Genomic DNA, 20,403 nt, shown 5'->3' on the forward strand with positions numbered 1-20,403 from the left:
GAGGGGAAATTCCCAGGTTTCCCTGGCTACAAATAAGTCCCTGCTCCTAGACTTGATGACCCTAACAATGTTTTGTAAACGGTATAAATTATGTAGTTCCTTGTTATGAAGTTTCCGCCATTCTCTATTCCCATTACTCTTGGGTCTAAATATTCATCTTAAGATTTTATTCGCAAACACTTTCAGTCTGCGTCATTGCTTCAGAGTAAGTGCCCATGTTTCGCAACCATACGGTACAACAGTCATGATTATCGTTATATATATTTTAAGCTTCAAATTCCGCGACAGAATTCGCAATGATAAAGATTTTGAACTGAATAACTCACAGTATACCCGGTCAAAAGTCTTTCTAAATGAACACAACATTCATCTCCTTTTCTTTTTCTGTAAATCTTCTACAGATCAAGTCGTCTAAATAGTTGTTAAAAATTCTCTAAACTGTTTGTTTTCAGGGCGGAGCTAATTATCTGGAGTAAAACTTAACAGTTATCACGATAGGATTGAATGGTAAAACGATGTGGTTGACAACACAACCAGTAGTGTAATTTCATGTTTTACCAGGGGGTGGCAAGACTGTTCACCAAAATAAGTATTTTAGTGGTATATTAGTATACAATTTATTTTTTTAAAAAAAGCATATGTCTCTCAAACTCAGGGAGCACAGGATTTGTCCAGGAAGTAGTAACATAGCTATCCTACAGTTCCCAGCCATCCTACAGCCCAGATGTCGCTCCTGCAGACTTTTTCCTCTTTCACACTACTGAAACGGATCATTGAAAGGACGGCACCACAGCTTGGTCCAGGGCATTCAAGAGGCTGTAACGAGGAAGCGGAAGAGCATTCCAATTTCTGCGTTCCAGGGAAGCTTCAGTGATTAGCAGAGTCGCTGGAAATCCAGTGTTGACGTAGAAGGGGCATATCTTGAAAATTATTAAGTCGATGTGTCAAAATTGTAAATAACATTTTTGTAAAAAAAAAAAAAAAAAAATCACTACTTTCCGGATAAAATCCTGTAATTTCCCTCCTACCTTTCCCAAATAACGTCCCAACTGAAGTAACACGAGTCCTGAATATGGTAGAAAAGTAAAGATACAGGATTTATCTGTCTCAAGAGATCCTTCACAAGAGTAAAGAATATTAATTGGACCTGGAGCGAAAAGCTTCATGGTCATCTCTCTTCATGTGTCTTATTTTGTGTATCTTAACAAGTTGGTCAAGTTTTATATTTCAGGAAGAAGGTAATTGAAAGGAAAGAGAGAGAAAAAAAGAAAGAACCAAATACGTATGATTCAAAGAGAACAAGCTTAGTCAAAAAAAAGTAGAAAAAGATAGAAGAATATAAATAATAATAACAAAAAAAAAAAAAGTAAAATCTCCATGGGAGGTCGGATTTCTCGGCCAGGTGTTCGTCTAGAGGAGAAGGCCTTCAAACTCAAACGAGTGGTGAAAGTGATTCCTGTTAGATACTACGTTGAGCAGTTTTCCAGTACGCCCACTTGGCGGCGCAATTCACGTTCTAACTACTATTAATTCAACAGGTTGACGCTTGAGGGTGCTGTAGTTCCCGCTCGGTGGTATCTTCCGATCCTCCGAGAAGTACCGAACATGGCCGAAAGTTTACGTCACCGATGACAGAATACGAACGACGAACGAACTTCCAACAGAAAGATCGTCTGCAGTTGTTAGCCAGACACAGCGCGCTGTCGCAGTTGTTTGTTTTCATTTTTCATGTCCTTGTTTTTGTTTTTTTGTTTTTAAGTGAAAAGAAAAAAAGAAAGAAAAGCCGATTTACACTCTGATACGTTAAAGCAACGCAAGGGAAAGTCAGTCGGTCGGTCCACAGTCTGTGGAAACATATGGTTGATTTGCTAAGTTCTACACAACTTTTGTGAAAAAGAAAAAAAAAATGGAAACGGAATGTGCTTATGACGTTTGTAGTGTTTGTGAATGTTTTTGAATATTGTGGTTGAAATGATGATAATAATTTCTTTTATAAAAGAAAGTGTGTGTTTACGTGTGATTTTGTGGTGAAGTTTTAAGATTGTTTCGTGTGTTTCCGTTTGTTTAATAACATAACAACTACAACAAGCGTTGGAAAAGTTCTGAATGTCACAACGGTTTGTTACGAAAAAGGTTAACAGCGTGCGCTTTTAAAAATATTCAAGTTATTGCAGGTTTTTTTTTTTCTTTTTTTTTTTTCGTCTTCAACAAGTTGATGAGTCATGTGCCGTGCATTCAGTGGTGCGAGACCTCTAAACTGTGCTACTGTCAGCTTTGAAAATAAAATTAAAAAATGTGCCAAACTATTTCTTGCGGTAACAAAAAAATGTTATTGAAATGAAAAAGTAAGGAGAAAGAAGAACAGATAGTTTAAGTTAACGAAGAAGACGAAGGGAGAGAGAGAGAGAGAGAGAAAAGTGAACATCGCGGAAACAAGTTAATAACACGTTTACAAGAAAAGCGGCGTGAAATAAAAGCAGAAAAGCCGGGTAAGACGTTTATGAAGAATAGTGGAAAACACTGAAGAAATTTGCCAGAGGCCCGAAAACAAACAGGTAATTTGTAGTTGTTTTTCTTTTTATTTTCTTCTCTAGTTTTATAACAAGACACCTTTTTTTTTTTTTTTTTTGTACGGATTTTCATTTGTTTGGTTTAGCAATCATTTTTTTACGTTATTCATTTGTTTCCTTTTTATACCAATATCGCTGCGGGAAAGTTGACAGATCATATGTTGGACAAGTGTCTTTAGTTTCTTACTATATCAAGTTGTATCCATCCAACAATACTTTTCCCACTTGTTTACGCTTTAAAAGATATCTTTGAATGGGAAATGGAAATTTTAATAAATATCTTCTGTTCAAGTATTCGCTTTGTTATATTTTCAAAGATTCCATAGCTAATTTGTAATGTAGTCTTAACAACGAACTAATGTATATAAAATACCCTTAAGAGAGAACCAGAGTGAACAAATGCTGTAATTTGTGAGTACGAGGGAGGGGCAGCTGCCCACGTATTTAAGCTTCCCGCCATTCAAGGAGGCCTACTTCAAGATAAAAACTTACATACTCCATATGATACGATATGAACGTGAATATATAAATGAAACATGGAATAAGTTAATCACATCAAAAAGAAAGAAAGAAACTGTCAAATGAAACGAATTTATGATCTAGGCTCATTTACTGTTAGAGTCCCCAGAGATAATATGAATTTCTTAAGGGTTTTAGAAAATAAAATGAAATCTTTAAGTTTCGCTTAAAGATTATACTGCTACGCCAAAGAAGACGATGACGATGCCCCATGAATCTTCCCTGAGTACAGCTGCAGTACGTTAATGTTTACTTGGCCTTCTTGGTTCACCACAATGTATACGTAATATGGCAAACGACGTATATTAATTTCCAGAAATACCAGACGTAATATAATAACCCTGGAGATTGCACAGGCAGGTTCTAGGGCGCGCAGGCTATACCCATGAGATTACTTGAAGAGGAACAATTTTTCATTGAAAAACAGTACAAATCATGGTAAATTTGGAGATCAGTAAAATAAATTTGGGGAAAAGAATGTGAAATTTATTGGAAAGAATTATAAATTTGGAGATCAGAAAGATAAATTTGGGGAAAAGAATGGGAAATTTGTGGTGAAGAATGGTAAATTTGGAAAACAAGAGTGGTATATTTTGGGAAAATGGTAAATTTGTGGAGAAAATTGTAAAATTGGGGAAGAGAGGGGTAAATTTGGCTGAAAGAATGGGAAATTTGGGGAACAGAATGGCAAAATTAAGAGAAAGAAAAATGACAAGATTAGAGAATTGTGCCCACGTCCTTGAAGCGAGATAGGAATCCATGCATACTACATTAACTGTGTCCATGTTGCTTCCTCTTAATAACGTTTAATACTTATCCTTAACTCTCTACTAAAACCAGAAATGATAGGAATCCATTTCAACTTCCGATTATAATATTGATGTACACTCATGTCCAAAATTATTGTCGCATGTCTATAATATGTTGTTGTAGGAATATAATTTGATAACGAATTCGCCCGGTATTTCTTATAATGTTAGTATGTGTATAATCGGCAAAGATATATAGGCTATATGGCAAATTTCATGTCAAATAGCAGTAAACAAGAACAATAAAACTTTCTTGTCCATTTAGCAACATTTTGTTTTACTCATTCTAATTTTCATATTTATAATTCTTTTCCTATGAAATTTACCACAAATTTACATTTCCCGATTATACACATAGTATCAGTATTAAAAGTACCCTGCAAAATCATTATCAAACTATATTCTTACAAGAAGATAGTTATAGATATGCGACAATCATTTTGGACATGAGTGTACATAGAGCAAAAATCTTAGGAGGTTTTAATTGATTTACTACGTTCTAAGAATAGATACCATCTCCTCTCTTAACCTTCTATTCAAACCGAAAGTGGTAGAAATCAACCACATCCGGTTTTAACATTGAACGCTATAAAATATAAATGGTATTGGGTAGCAAGAAGCGGTTTTCTGCTACCCAAAGAAGCGTTCCAGGAATGTTTTACATATCCACTCTAATCTCTATTAAAACCGGTACTGGTAGAAAACTACTACCACTTCCGGTTTCAATATTAATTGAAAAGTATCACACAGTACAAACAAAACTCCTTCACGTGGTTTACACGCGACATTGCTACTTGTTGTTATTTCTATTGATTAAAATAAAATTCTAATTTACAATCTTGTAATCACGACAACTACTGTAATTACTGAAAAGAACTGTTGGTGCGCTTAGAATTTGGTCAGGCTATATCTATTTCTGGCTCTCTAGACTGGAAGTTCTCAAAATGTGGGTGTGGAGAAGATTGGAGAAAATTAGTCAGGTCGAGCGGAAAACGAATGAGAGGGTCTTAAAAATTGTGGGGGAGGAAAGAACAGTTTTAAATATTATTGAGAAAAGGAAGAGAAACTGGTTGGGACATTGGCTAACAATCTAAGAAGGAACTGTATCATGAGGGATGTGCTAGAGGGTATGGTGGCAGGAAAGAGAGGAAAGGGAGAAGAGGGCTACAATTAATAGACGATATCGAAACATAGAACTTTTTACGTGAAGACGAAGAAGTGAGCAAAAGATCGTGGAGCATGGTAGCTTCTCAGTTACAACAAGTGACCTGCCAATAATGGCAGAATACCTATGATGATATGATAGATTAGAATTCTTAAATTCAACTCTCGAGGTTCTGGGATAACATTAAATATTATGATCCCATTGGTAATCGAACATAATACTGCGTACTCAATGAATGTACGCTATTCATGAATACATTGCCGGTATTATATGGTAAAACTGGGCCTTCCAGCCTAGTATTTTGTCTCTATACAACGCTTATTATAACCCTTTCCGTTGAAATAATGCTTTCTTCGCGAAAATATTGTCCATATTTAGAGCATCAAAATGTGAGGGAGATGCCATGGGACTATTTGCTAAATGAAATGCCCTACACAAGATTAATATGTAATCGCAGCTTAATTTATCTTAGCTCCTGTGTGAGCCATAACCCATCAGAGATATGCCTTCAAGAAATATGGTTAAAGTTAATACAATATTTGTTTGAAAAAGAAAAAGTAGGTATAATCGATCACAAATTTCATGGAAAGTTGATCTGTGTTACTAAAGCCTGTGATAATCATATTGACATTTCAGCTAAACGAATAAAACACAAGCTCTGACGCGACGTTGCCGAGTACTAACGGGTGTGGCTATGGCTAAGCAGACGAACTACAGCGCGATCAGGTGGCAGAGGTATAGATGTGGATGTGTACAAAATAAACGTGGCAATACCGCTGATGCCGTTTAGTTGTACCCGCAGGCCTTTGGCTTGTTTATTAAAACATCTATATAGGGCTATATATTTCTCCTAGATGTGCAAGTGATCATCTCAGTTATCGCGAAAACTATGGATTCGACAATAATATCAGCCATTTTGGGATATTTTTATATTACACCCTCCTTCCACTCCTATCTCCTAGGATGTATCTGCAAAACTAATGTGATAAAAAGACAAATAAAGCTATTTCTACTTATGTACAAAAAATAATCAAAATCGGTTCAGCAGTCTAAGAGGCGTTGGTCGCCAAACATCGTTTCATTCACGTGTATTTATTAAGATTTTGAAAAATAAATTAGTGGTTATTTCTTTCAACGCTAGATGTCTCCACTTTCGAATTAATCACCAAAGTTGTTGGCGACATTCTCACTCAACAACCTTATTTCAGATTTTGCTTCGGAGAGGAAGGAGGAACAAGATTTTCCACCAATGTAAGTGGAGTGTCACGTTTATCATTATTACACTATACTATTATAAACGAAGTCTTAAATGTTTGACTGACTGATCAATTTCCAGGCATAAAGTAGAAACTTAAAATTTGGACAGGGCATAGGATTTGTGACGTAAGGTACCACTAAGAACGGGTTTCGGAAATCATCATGGGGAAAGGGGAAATAGGGGTAGCATGGATATTAATTATTTTATTAAAATGTCCATATCTCCTAATTCCTGGAGATTAGAGACATGGAATTCAGTTAAAATAATGACACATGTTTCAGCATTTTGTTGATATTTGACTTAGAAGGAAAGAAAAGGCGGGTTGAGACTTAAAAGGTGGCGGGGATTACAATGATTATAATAAGAGTGCATAAGTCGGAATATCTCAAAGTTAGAGACATTTGGTATTTGGGCTTCACATTTAAAATAATAAGATACATGTTTCAGCGCGTTACATATAGCCTATATATATGACGAAAGAAAATGGGGTGCGTAACAAAAAAAAAAAAAAAAAAAGGAGTGGCATTATAATTATTATAACAAGATGGCCATATATGGATCCTAAACATTAGAGACATGAAATTTGTGTAAAGCAGTTAAACATAAGTTTCAGCGTTTTTAGATGTTTGGCTTATAATTGAGGAAGAAGGAATGTGGATGCCCGTATGAAACGTCGAATTTTTTCCGAGTTATCGAGTTTAGACGAATTTTACCTACAAGGTAGAGAAAGAAGAATATTAATATTGCCCATAATAACATGTGGGGGCATTTGCTAGTTGAAAGATATATCCGGGGACAATTTCTCTCTGTCCCCTTCTATCAAATAATGTTCCTGTTACTACTGCTTCGCCTATTATTATACATATTATTTGTGGTTTGTGTGAAGTGTTCTCTGTCAAGTGTCTTTCAGTTCTCCTATGCATGAAGCAAACGTGGGAAATTACGTACAATACAACCAACCATTATCTCTATTAAAGGCAGGGTACTAATTATGCACGTGCAAGAATGGGGTACATGACAGTTGCTAATGGAGCACGTGGAAGCAACAATGAATATGCCAGCCGCTCAAAACATTGTACAGTATACATGAGATCAGTCGGTGTATCCTCTTAAATACCTTTCGTTCTTCAACTGTTTTTAGGGGCCGCGGTGGTTTAGTGGCAGAGCGTTCACCTCTGGTACCGTCATGTCCAAAATTATTGTCGCATATCTATAATTGTCTTCCTGTAAGAATATAATTTGATAATGATTTTGCAGGGTACTTTTAATACTGATACTATGTGTATAATCGGGAAACAGGGGCGGATCCAGAACGGACTTCAGCGGGGGCGATGGGTTGTAATACTGTTACTTTGAGCTACTTTTAAGAGCTCCAAACTCTGGGATGGGTTTTATTTATATATAAAATAAGAAAGTTTCTTCTTCTGGGGGAAGGGCAATTGCCCCGATCGCCCCCCTGGATCCACCACGGTCGGGAATTGTATATTTGTGGTAAATTTCACAGGAAAAGAATTATAAATAAGAAAATTAGAATGAGTAAAATAAAATGTTGCTAAATGAACAGGAAAGTTTTAATTTCGTTTTATTGTTCTTATTTACTGCTCTTTTGACATGAAATTTGCCACATACATATACTAACATTATGTCTTTGCCGATTATACACATACTAACATTATAAGAAATATCGGGCGAATTCGTTATCAAATTATATTCCTACAACAACATACAAGGTGTCCGAGAAGTCCTTCCCTGATTACAGAAATTGATAACTCAGGCTAGAAATAAGATAGAAATATGAAACTGGTGTTGAATTGTTTACAAACTATAAAAGTTTTTGTCTGTGTTAGGTTTGTTCTGTTTTACCAAGTCTCTTTTTTTTTTTTTTTTTTTTGTTTGTTTGTTTTAAGTTTGTAGTACGTAAGTAAGAAGCCCAAGAAGCCATGACAACCAACCAAGAAAAGGCACAGTGTGTCCTGTGGTACCATGAGACAGCTTGGCCTTTACGCTCTCCTGACATAACCCCATTAGACTTCTTTTTATGGGGTTATGTCAAGGATGAGGTCTACCGAATACGTGTACCAGATCTTGAAACCCTGCAGCAGCGAATAACCACAGTCGTTGCATCGATCCCTCCAGTGATGTTGGCTAATGTGTGGATGGAAATTGAATATCGCCTAGATGTGCTACGTGCTAGCAAGGGTGCTCATGTGGAAGTGTACTGATGTGACCAAAACATTTATAGTTTGTAAACAATTCAACACCAGTTTCATATTTCTATCTTATTTCTAGCCTGAGTTATCAATTTCTGTAATCAGGGAAGGACTTCTCGGACACCCTGTATTTATATATAGACCCTATGCGACAATAATTTTGGACATGAGTTCCTTGGTTCGATCCCAGCTCGAACCAAGTGAACTTTGTGGTGGACAAACACCGTGTACTTGGATTTTCACGGGGATCTCCCGTTTCTTCCCACTTTCTTCATTCCACCATTTCACTCATTTCTCATCATCACCGTCTTCTTTAGCCTAGCCGGCATAACAGTGGGGTCTAAAACTTAAAGATTTCATTTCTTCAACTGTGCTTACACAATTTGACAAGTTTATTGCCAAAAATAAATAAATAAATAAATATTCATTCACATTTTTAGCAATTTGAAGGGCTGCCTCTCTTTAAAAATAAAATATGACTAACCAGATATACACGGTGACCAAAAGTCACGCACAAACATGTTGGAAATGACCATCATTTATTGCATCACACATGTGCGTCCTTCTGATTCCTGGATCAAATTGTATTCCTGGATCATAGTCTACTGGATTGGCAGTGTCCTGAATATGCTCTGTATTCTTTTGTGAATTCATGTACTGATAGACGTGAAAGCAAGTTTCATCTGACTAATACCAGTCATTCAACTCCTCTATATCAGGCGTTATATGTTTATATGTGTCATAAAGCACTGACAATAGTCAACACATGCTTCAGGTAATCACCTAGCACTTACTCTTGCGCACTCTTAATTTTGTACAGAAAAGTTTCTAACTATTTTCTTATAGGTACCTGACACGTGAGACACTAGAGACCCTGCACAAGGACTTCTGGAAATTTATTCATGCACTGATATCCATCAATTTGTCCTCGGTGAGAGTCGTTGGTCTCCCACTTCGGGGGAAAGGGAAAACGCTGTTAGTTTCCTTGAAGTTATATTCAGAGATACCTTTCCACTATGTACCTCTACATAGTGTACTACAATGGTTTTGGAAGTCAAACTTCTTATGTACCCCTCTACATTTTTTTTAAAAAAGTATAAACAGCATGCTGCTGTGATATTGCGCTACAAGTTGCTTGTCTCAATTATTACCAACGGTCAAGTGCAAAAGAAATAAATATTTGCGAAATGGGGTGCGTGACATTTTGACCCTTTGTATATTTTTACCGAGAACCTCAATCATCATGCTGATGTGCTGATTTGGTGTATTCTCTGTATTGTTTTCTAACAACATAAGGGAAGTATGGTGGATAAACTAAAAATTTGATTTATATCTCATACAGTAGTGTACAGAAATCAATATTGTCACTAGTGAGTCACTTGCCCCAGTTTTAGATGCTTCTCTCTGATAAAATTCTCAAAATATCTCTTCTTTTTCTTCCCTCTTTTACCTGTTAGTGGTGGCAAGGGAGGAAAATTTATCTAATGTTTTAGCTCCTGTATACAAGAATTAGGACAGTTAATTTTCTTCCTTTAGCTTGTAGCGACATTTTTTTTTTTTTTTTTTTTTTTTTACTAATGTGACTTCCCTCAAGACCCTAAATTATTTTTATCATATCTAATGTTGCCAAAGAGACGAGAAGTGTGTCATCTCCGAAACGAAACAAGATTCGAGACGAGAAATGTGTCATCTCGGAAACGAAAACGAGAGTCGATACGAAAAATGCGTCGTTCCGGAAACGAAACGAGAGTCGAGACAGGAAAAGTGTCGTTTCGAAAACGAAACGAGGGTCGAAACGAGAAATATGTAGTCTGAGAAACGAAGCGGGAGTCGAGTTCGTTTTCCAATTTGAGACGATACGAAGAAACATGACAATGCTCATTTCGTTTTCGTGTCAAGAAATTTCACGAGTGTCGAAGGTTCATCCAAGTCTTATATCGCAAACACTGTTTCAGTGTTAACATGATCACAGAATGAAAACGATAAATTGATAAAGTGATTTTGCGAACATAATGAAGAGCGTTTATCAACGTTTAGAGATACGCAAGTCACTATACAATATACTCGAATAATAAATATGGTTCAAATGTTGTTATATCACACTCTTCGTGGACCTCTCGTGACGCGGAAGAATTCCAGTGACTTCTAGGTGAAATTAGAAATTTCAGAGTATACATTTTAGGTATAAATTTACAAAAAGAGACAAGGAAAAATGTTTCTGAGAATCGAGACGAGATAATACATTTTTACGAAATTTGTGGACTTGCTTGATTTGTTTTTTCAGTTTAGCGTCCCTCTCAGCAGCTAGGGTATTTGAGACGTGAAGCTACAGCTTAATCGAACCACATGAGCTCCAGCCGGGAATTGAAACTGGGTCTCCCACGCCAAGGGTGCATACGCTAATCGCTTAGCCACGAATGAGCTCCTTTTTACAAAATTAACGAATCCAGACGAGAAAACCTGATGCCCTTCTCTTGGGTAACATTAATTATATTTTGTAGACTATTTAAACCCTAACAAGATACCCTCATAAAGGGTTTCTTTACCCTTGCTTAACTAATCCCTGTAATGTACTGATGTTTTCTTCTCTGCTTTGGCTAAGGGATTTTTCGTTAGCTTATTGCGGTTTTTCGCCGTTGATTTGTAATGTCTACATTTCCTCTCCGTGCAATAAAATAGTCCACACAAAATATACAGCAAGTCCATGGTAACTCATCAGTCCACGTGAAATATACCGTAAAGTCCATGGTGGGATATATGTAGAATAAATTTCATATATACAATCGTTACTTCATTTTAGATCATGACTGCATAATCTCATTTCGAAATATATTTCTGCATATAAACATATTCAACTTAACAAAATTAGGAGCCTTCAATCTTCGTTCACGTTTTAATAACGTCGCATGAAGTTATTAATAGACTTGCGTGCGAACGAGGTCAGATATTTAACCTAGTATTGAAATCGGAGTCATGTTCGTCCGTAAGGTATCCTGAATGTGTTACAAAGCGATTGCTGTGTGCTTTATACCAATTTTCATATTGCAGTCTCTCTAGAAGACTGTTTATCTAAACTAATATTTTATTTTATTTATTTATTATAGGCTTCCAAATAATGCTATGTGTAAGTAACGGAAGTCTCATAAAACGGCTAAGCCTGTTCGTCTGTCTGTCGTCTGGTATCAAAACAAGGAAGGAAAGTGATATCGGAAAGTAGTTCTTTCGGAATCGATCTAGCATCCTAAGAATAGTTTCAATATCATCCGTTAGCCCTTTATTCAAACCGGAAGTGATACAATGTCAGCCGTTTCCGGTGTCACCCTTGATCGCAAAAAGAGCAAAAATGGTCATAGACCAGTGATTCTCAACCAGTGATAGGTAGCGACTGACTGGTGTGTCACGCAGTCACCTAGGATATGTCGCGTAATTTTAGATTGTAAAAATCATGAAGAATTTAATAATAGTTAGTTAAAATTGAGAGAGAGTGAACCAGTCAACACCCACCGATAGCAATAATGCTCAAAGCTATATAGAATAATTATAAAAACTAATTGGTTTCACTTTTATAATAGATATTATTATTATTATTATTATTATTATTATTATTATTATTATTATTATTAATATTATTATTATTATTATTATTATTATTATTATTATTATTTATAGTCTAATACAAATATCTCTATATCGCAGAGTCTTGGACGTTTAGTACAGTGTGTCGTCAATCGAAAAAGGTTGAGAACCACTGACATAGACAGTGACACGCACATTTTTGGAATCCATTCAACGCTTCTCAAGAAAATATATTATGTCTACATGTATTACTCTACTAAAACTGAATGTGATAAAAAAAAATTACAAGTATTTCCAGTAACTCAATATTGATTTCATAGAGCAAAAATGGTAAGAGATATCGATAAGCGGTTTTCCGGGATATATTCAGCGTCTAAAGAGTAGGTTCTATTTCCTCCGTTAGCTCTTCATTCAAACCGAATTGGTAGAAATAAACTTTTTCCAGTTGTCAACGTTCATCGCCATAGATCACGGTAATGGGTAAGCGACAAACTGTTTCTTTTTTTCTTTTTTTTTCAATCGAGTTAGTGTCTAAGAAAATGTTTAATCTCCCTATGTATCTTTCTAAGACCGAAAATAGAAATTTACTACTAGTTCCGGTTTAAACATTGATGTTCATAAAGAACAAAAAGAAAAATAAAAAAAAGAAAAGGAAAGAGATGGCGAGAAGCGCTTTTTTGGAATCAATTCAACAAGTAAAGAGGATGTAATTTAACAAGTATAAAATGGCAAAACTTCTTGTCAGCGATTCGCTGTAATTTTAATCATAACTTTGGCAATACTTTTAAAATTAAGTATTATCTCAAATTTTGAATGCCCCAATCAAATATATATTGGATTTGGGGGATTATCTCGTCCTTTGGTGAACAGCCCCTTCTTCGTATTCTTCTTTATTACTACTATTATTATTACTTGATGACAAGAATCACCACTATAGGAGCTTTCTCGTGGCTATGCGAATAGCGTACGCGCCCTGTGTGCGGAAGACCCGAGGGGAGCTCATGTGGTTCGGATTCCACATTAAGCTGTAGATCCACGTCTCATATATCCTTACTGCTGATCGAGATACTAAACTAAAATCAAATCCACAATCCAGCTTCTACAATAGGTACGGTACTATCGTGTCGAAAAGATGCCGTTAGTTGGTTGATTTGTTTTCTGCAGCAAGTCTATATGAATCCGAAGTACATAAGCTTCTACCAGAAATCGAATGCCGGCCTTCCACATCGAAGGCACGTAGCTAGTCATATACTCACGAGAAAGGATATGAAACTAATGTAATTCTTGGAAAGTTTCTATATAAAGAGCTCTGTATTGTCTCATATCTTGTCACAAAGCCACCCCTTCTCGATGAGTAAGAACGAATTCCAAGTAGCAAGAAAGCTTTTGGTCAGTTTGCACGTGTTCGGCTTTTGGCTTTCTACCCTTGCCCTTGCAACGCGTGCTTTCATACAATCTCACGTTTGTTGTACTTGCAAGAGATACTTTAGATGTACTTCCCAGAGTGTCATAGCATCACTGGCCGTTCATTGGCTATTGACTTTCACCCAGCGTAAAACGATTGTGTCAAGCTTAAATGGAACACTGCATGCAAGGTTGCCACCGTGTAACTTCTTTACTGGAATCCAGCTTGCGGCAAGTTTGCACACTTTCCAATCAAGCTGGATGCAAGGTTGCCGACTTCTGATGCAAGTTTACAGCAAGTGGTTTGCAAGTTATCTCTGCTACTAGGGATACATAGGTCGAAGAACATGTTGCAGGTCAGAAGAATAATCTTTCAATTAGGAAAAAAGTGTAGCCCTCGTGACGAAAAAGTTCTCTTCTCGTCTCGAAAACGATGTGGGAAGCATATATTTTCAAACTGAAGACAAGACGAGAAACTTGGCAATTCTCGTCTCGTTTTCGAGACAACACGATAAATTTTTCAAGTCTCATGAGCAACACTAGTTCATCTGTCTTAGATCGCAAACACTGTTTTAGTGTTACACCATTCATACTATTAAAAGAAAACTATAAATCTATAAAGTGATTATACGAACACATTTCAGAACATTTATTAATGTTTAAAGATACATAATACACTCCAATAAAAACATAGTTTAAGTGTTGTTGTGTCAAACCTTTCATGGATCTCTATTAACGCTGAAGTATTCTGGTAACTTCTAGATGAAACTAAGAAAAGGAAAATCATACCATATGTTTTGTATGTACATAAATTTACAAAAGAGACGAAAAAACTGTGAGACGAGACACTCTGATTTTTCTTCTCGTCTTATGGGCAATATTAATTGCAACTATTGCACAACATAGAACAAAGTCCATACTAAGTACCAACCATCAAACATAGTCGTTGTTTTTAGATTAATATGTCTAACGGTCTTGTCATATATTTTATACAACCAGATGATTTGGAACAGAATTTTCCTGGTGTGATAAAATACGAGACAAAACTCTTTCAGTAGAAACCCGAGACAAGACATCACTTTCACGATATCTTTTCGAGACGAGATATCACTTCCACACCTTTTCGAGACGAGAGATCACTTTCACGACACCTTTTCAAGACGATACTTCACTTTCGCAACACCTTTTTAAAAGACGAGACATCACTTTCGCCGCACCTTTTCAAGAAGAGGCAAACTTTTGTCTCCTAGCCAATCCTAGTATTGTATTTTTGAGGTTTAGTAGTTTGTCATTTAGGCTAAAGGAGACGATGAGTCTCGTCTCGAAAAATGTATCTGTTTCAAATGGGAAGAACTGTGTCTCGTCTCGAATCTCATCATGAAAATTCTGTTTCGTCTCGTATTGTCTTGTGCACAGTCCTATGCTCGGTCATGCCACCCAGCAATGTGTTTCGTTGACAAATTGGCTATTGCTTGTACTCCTGTGTGCACTGTTCTGGGTTCATTTCCTGGGAGAAGCATAAAGAGACAGCAGATAAAATATCCAGCAGTGCTTTAGGTCTCATTTTATGCAGCCTAGGGTTGAAAAAGAAATGTTAAAAAACTCAAATCAAGCAACTTAATCAGCTTGATTGCACGCCTTTCGTTCTAATTGTTAACAGTGAATAAAATACGGATTTGAAATTTGTAGAACAGCTCAGAAAGGTATAACCAACCATTTTATTGATTCTGTAAACTCTTGTCTTGTAATTTTAAACATGGCTGCACCACGTGACTATCAAGGTGTTTTGGTATAATTATGTATGTAGGTTACGAACGTGATACGGTATCTTAAATGTATATCTGAGTCAGCATTGTGAGGTGGAGGGACGGCAATGAAGAGACATGCTTCTTAGCATATTTTGAAAGGCCATGTTTTGTAACTTACAGAACGTGCTTTCGATCTGCTTGTACAGTACATCATTTCACTGTATATGTTGTGTGTGTGGTACATAGGATATACCGTGATCCGTTTTTTTCTTCTTTTTTTTCTTTCTTGAGGGCAGTGGCATCTGTTCTCGCACGGAAGTACATTTCCTGTGTGATTAGTTGAGTTGCCTTTAAAAGTGTGCACGTCTTCGGTCGATAAAAGCCTTCCAACCTTCTTGTCTGCGTTCGCTGTGTGAAAAATGAAGACACTCTCACACTTGTTAGTTTTTTTGCAAAGAAGCTTCGTGCTGCTCTTCAGTTCACAAAGTACTCGATTTTCCTTTGACTTTACTCAGTGCTAGAGGTTTATTGTATGTGTTACTTATCTAAATATAATAGGGAGAAATCTGTGAATGCTAACAACAATCCAATCTGTAGAATGTGGCGCTTAGAAAATTATCATTTATATATTACAATGTTACCAATCACCTTGAGAAACATTCCAAGTGGAATTTGCCCCATGTTTGACTTCTTTACTCTCAGATCTAGTATTTCCCACGAGATGAGACTAGACTTAATTTTCTTGTAGAGATACGAGATGAGGCAGACTCTTCCAGTGTAAACATATATAATTTTCGAGATGTGACTGTGTTTTCAGGACCTTTTTCGAGGCAAGAAATCCAAAATCTTGTCTCCTGGGCAATAATACTTAGTGTCTTATGCTTGTCTCGTACCATTAATTAGATTTTTTTCATAGAGGACTAACCATTACACTATGCGTTTACAGTATATCTGAGTGTTTTTGTCCAAATGCAGATTCTAGCCTACTTACCCTAACATATCTAGGTGGTGCCACTAAACTAGTTAGATAGAGGTAAAGAGGCTAGTTTCTTTCCTCTGTGGTTCAAAAAGGGATGTGACAAACTGCTAATTACGTCCTGGAGTAGAGGAATTAGTTGAGAATTACGATTAAGGATACCACGTATGAAAGAAATATGTAGAGAGTCACGGTGGCTCAGTGATAGAACGCTTATTTCTGGTGCGCGGGGTTCTGGTTTGATCACCGACTCAACCTTTCCCGACCAAGTAAGTTTGTGGTGAACAATATCGTGTCCGTGGATCTTCTTCGAGTCCCCGTTTCCTCCCACATTCTGACTCGACTTGCCTTAATCATCCGTCTCTCTTAGCCTAAAAGAATAATCGTGAGACGTTAAACTGGAAGGTTTCATTTTATTTCTTTTGCAGGATTCATTACACAAATAGTTGCTTGCTCACGTGAAGTAATATTCCTGCGACATAAAGCAACCTGACTTCCTACAATGTCAAGGAAATCAGAATTTTCACAAAGGGTACATGCGCTTGCAAGCTTAAGCTTAAAGGATATTCAGAACTTAGTAAATGTTTATGAGCAACGTAGCAAAACAACTTGATTAAAATGTGAATGATTGCTATCACATGCTGCTTGAAAATTCGTGCTGCTCACGAAATGAGAAATTTCTCATCTTGAAAACGAGACATGAAGTACTATTTTTGAATTCGAGACGAGACAAGAAACGTGATAATTTTTGTTGTTTCCGAGACGGGAAATTTCACGAGTGTCGTAGGCAACATTAGTTTACTCAAGTCTAGTTCTCAAACACTGTTGTGGTGTTACATAATGCACAGTACAAGACGTTAAAGTAATTGAAGAACACAATGTACAGCATTTATCAATGTGTAAGGATATGCAAGTTCTTACATGATAGACCCTATACTCCTAAGTATGGTTTAAGTGTTATATTAAACCCTTTGTAAACCTCTTGTTTCGCAGAAGGATTCTGGTAACTTCTCGATGAAATTAATAAACAAATCAAGACCAAAGTTTATGAAACAAAACGACAAAGGATTCTTCAAGAATTGAGACGAGACTTCTACAAGATTTACAAGACGAAATGAGAAAACCTTATTTCTCGTCTCATATCGTCTCGTGGTCAACATCATTTACAATATACAGTATTGGGCTTGTTCTGTCATCCTTACAATGAATATGATTTATCCATATTTCAAATAGCCTTTATTAAGAACTAATAAGAGAATGTCAATGATATTATTCCATACTCCTGCCATGCTGAAAATGAGACATTGAATTTCAATTCAAAATATCAGTGTTCTAGGTAGTGATCCCTCTTGCCCTATTATTGCTACCATTGCTTGTATTAATTATAACAAATTGCGTCATGAACACAGTTTCGAACCTAGTGACACATTAACTATATAAGATAAAGAATTTATGACTATTATAAATGTTTCGTAAATACATACTAAAATTCTCGTGAAATTAGAAATGTCTCAGAAGAATTTATTCTTTACTGCATTTTTCTTAGTTTATGGTGCATTGTACTGTGGAAGGATTCGTTTCTGTAATCGCTGCTTCGACGAATTTCAGTTAGATACATACTGCAGCTGTGCTATTTCTCGGTTCGATCAATTCATTCGTGTCACTGCAGTCAGAATAATAGGTCCGTTTCACGCAGCACAGCATATTATATCATTGTACAATATTTACTATATTAAATATGATAATACACAACTTGCTTCAAATTTTTGTTTCTATGTGTAATACTACTACCAAACCACCTCCCCCGCTGGTCTAGTGGGTAGCAGCGCGTGTGCCTCGTTGTACGTGCTCCTTGGCTCGATTCCCGGTGGGAGAGTATAAAAAATTCACTATCGTTGACTGCCGTCAACCATTCATCTTCTTTAGCCTAAAGAGCATAATAATGGGATATATATATATATATATTTAATGTCATTTCACTTTCCGAGACCCCAACCATTTGCAGTCTATTATACCATACTCTGAGCTAAGAATAAAATTTTAATGTTTCCGTTGCTGTTTGCTCCGCCTTCTGTTGAACTTCAAAAGGTAGGCTTACCTTGTCTGTGTAAGATAAGGTAGGTTGGTTGGATTGTCGTTTAGCTACCATTTCAGCAGCGATGTTATATAAGACGTGGACCTATGTCTTAACGTGGGATCCGAACCACATAAGTTCGCACCATTAATCGAACTCATATATTCAGCGCCGAAGACGCGTACGCTAACGATATTCACGAGGTAACAAAAAATAAAACTGGAAATGTTCTCGTAAGTTGGTATGCATTTCTTATCAAATATTCCTCTGGTTATTTGTTTCAAACTCAGTATTCAGATTTACATAACACGTGCTAATACAAGAAGCTTAACATTGTAATATGATTTAAAAGAAAGAAAGAAGGAAAAGGAGAAAATTGAGAATTATCTCAATAAATACTCATAGAACCATATTTTATATCATAATCTTAATTGTATCTTTTTAGTATAATACTAGCTGAACCTACGCTATTTACAGAGCGCACAGTTCTAATATGAGCGTGAATCTCCTTCTCACTTCTCACTCTACTGTATCTGTGCAGCAAATCTCTTTATCGACAGAAGTAAAGGACAGGAAGACTCTCAAAGGGAGTGAATTGCTATAGACATATAAATGTAGTATTTTAATATGTAGAATGTTGGGGTGAGTTTATGGCAAACTTGGATAAGTGATAGATGATATCAAATGCAAACATTTTTTTCTTATAATTCCATATCCGAGTACGCCTCATTGCAGCCCACAGCCCTTGGAAGTTGCCAGCTTGCAATAGGTTTTGTCATTCAGTTTAAAACAAAGCGTCTGAAATGTCCATCAACCCGCTATACCTAGCTCCTCTACTGGTTGCCTTTCACAAGGGTATTACTCTAGTTGTAATATTAAACTAATAACGCCAAAACGACGCCTAAAATGTGTAATAGAAAAATAAAAACAAGTTTTTCGAAAATTTGCATGAGAACTGGCAAATATACACAAAATTTGGAGTTGTCCAGCAAAACGGTTCGTTTCTAGCACTTATGGTTTTCGAGATCTCATTGTCAAAAGGATTGGCCACAAACATATAAACTTTTCTAGCATTTTAATATATAGATTTTTCTCGTCAACAAAGGTATCATATTAGTTTTTGAATAAAGAAAACCTAACCTATCCACATAGTATAATATTTATGGAGTTTCAAATGTGAATCCTCTATTTCGAAGCATTCTAGTATGATTTTTTTACACTCTTATCTCAATCCTCCGACTTCGACTTTGGTGATTTCAGAACCCTGATTGATTCAAAATATTATACGCAAATATGTATTGTTGGAGCACTATATTAAAATAAAGGGTTACCCGAATTATTGCTATCTTGGCAAATAGTTTAGCACTCTTACCTTTGGTTTCTATGAACAACGGTTCTATTCCCGGTAAAAGTCAAGCCTTTGAGATGTGAATAAGCTGGGAGCCCATTTAATACCAAAAGCAGGAACAATCGACTGTAACAATTACGACCAGTGGTGGGATATTTAAAGGAAGTGGTAAGATATTGGCCAAGCGCTATAATTATAGATACATCCTTCCATTCATGTGCCCGTTAAAGCTGAGGAAATAACCGAAGCCACCAGGTTGACCAATTACGGCGTTTGGACTTGACAGCTTCCAAGAACGCTAAGCACTGATTTATACACACTAGATATTAGCTTCACTACCATCAGATATCCAAACATCACAATCATCATTCACTAGTCACCCATAGGTGTAGCTACGGGTTGCGCCTGTGCACACACTAAAAAAATGGTCTGTTTCTTTTTTCTTCTTCTTCTTTCTTCAATTATCATATATTCTACAATATTGTTATCTGGAATTATTCAGTTCACTAAACTAACATTTTATCTGACTTCTACTACACTTAAAGCTCAATAAAATGAAAGTGCTGCAGTGAAAGAATAGTTGGACCTTGGTTACCTTTGTATGCACCCATATGAAAAGTTCTGTTTTAAGCATCTTTCTGCACATATGCAACAAATTTAAAGAATCCAGCATAACATGGAAAGTTACGTTTTTAACTATTACCTTTATGCATATCCATATGAAAAGTTCTAGTTTCTAGCATATT

General features: G+C 36.3%; 1 protein-coding gene across 1 annotated transcript in view; it reads left to right on the forward strand.

Moving 5' to 3' along the window:
- The first annotated feature begins 1,658 nt into the window (after window positions 1-1,658).
- Window positions 1,659-20,403, forward strand: part of LOC145680629 (receptor-type guanylate cyclase Gyc76C-like) — a 777,573-nt gene continuing 758,828 nt past the window's right edge. The window contains exon 1 of the mRNA XM_081751318.1: window positions 1,659-2,555. The gene's annotated coding sequence lies outside the window, so the exon portion shown is untranslated. The remainder of the gene's footprint in view (window positions 2,556-20,403) is intronic.

The sequence above is a fragment of the Thermobia domestica genome, chromosome 3, assembly GCF_964235325.1.
Source record: "Thermobia domestica chromosome 3, izTheDome1.hap1.1, whole genome shotgun sequence".
NCBI classification, from domain to species: Eukaryota; Metazoa; Arthropoda; class Insecta; order Zygentoma; family Lepismatidae; genus Thermobia; species Thermobia domestica.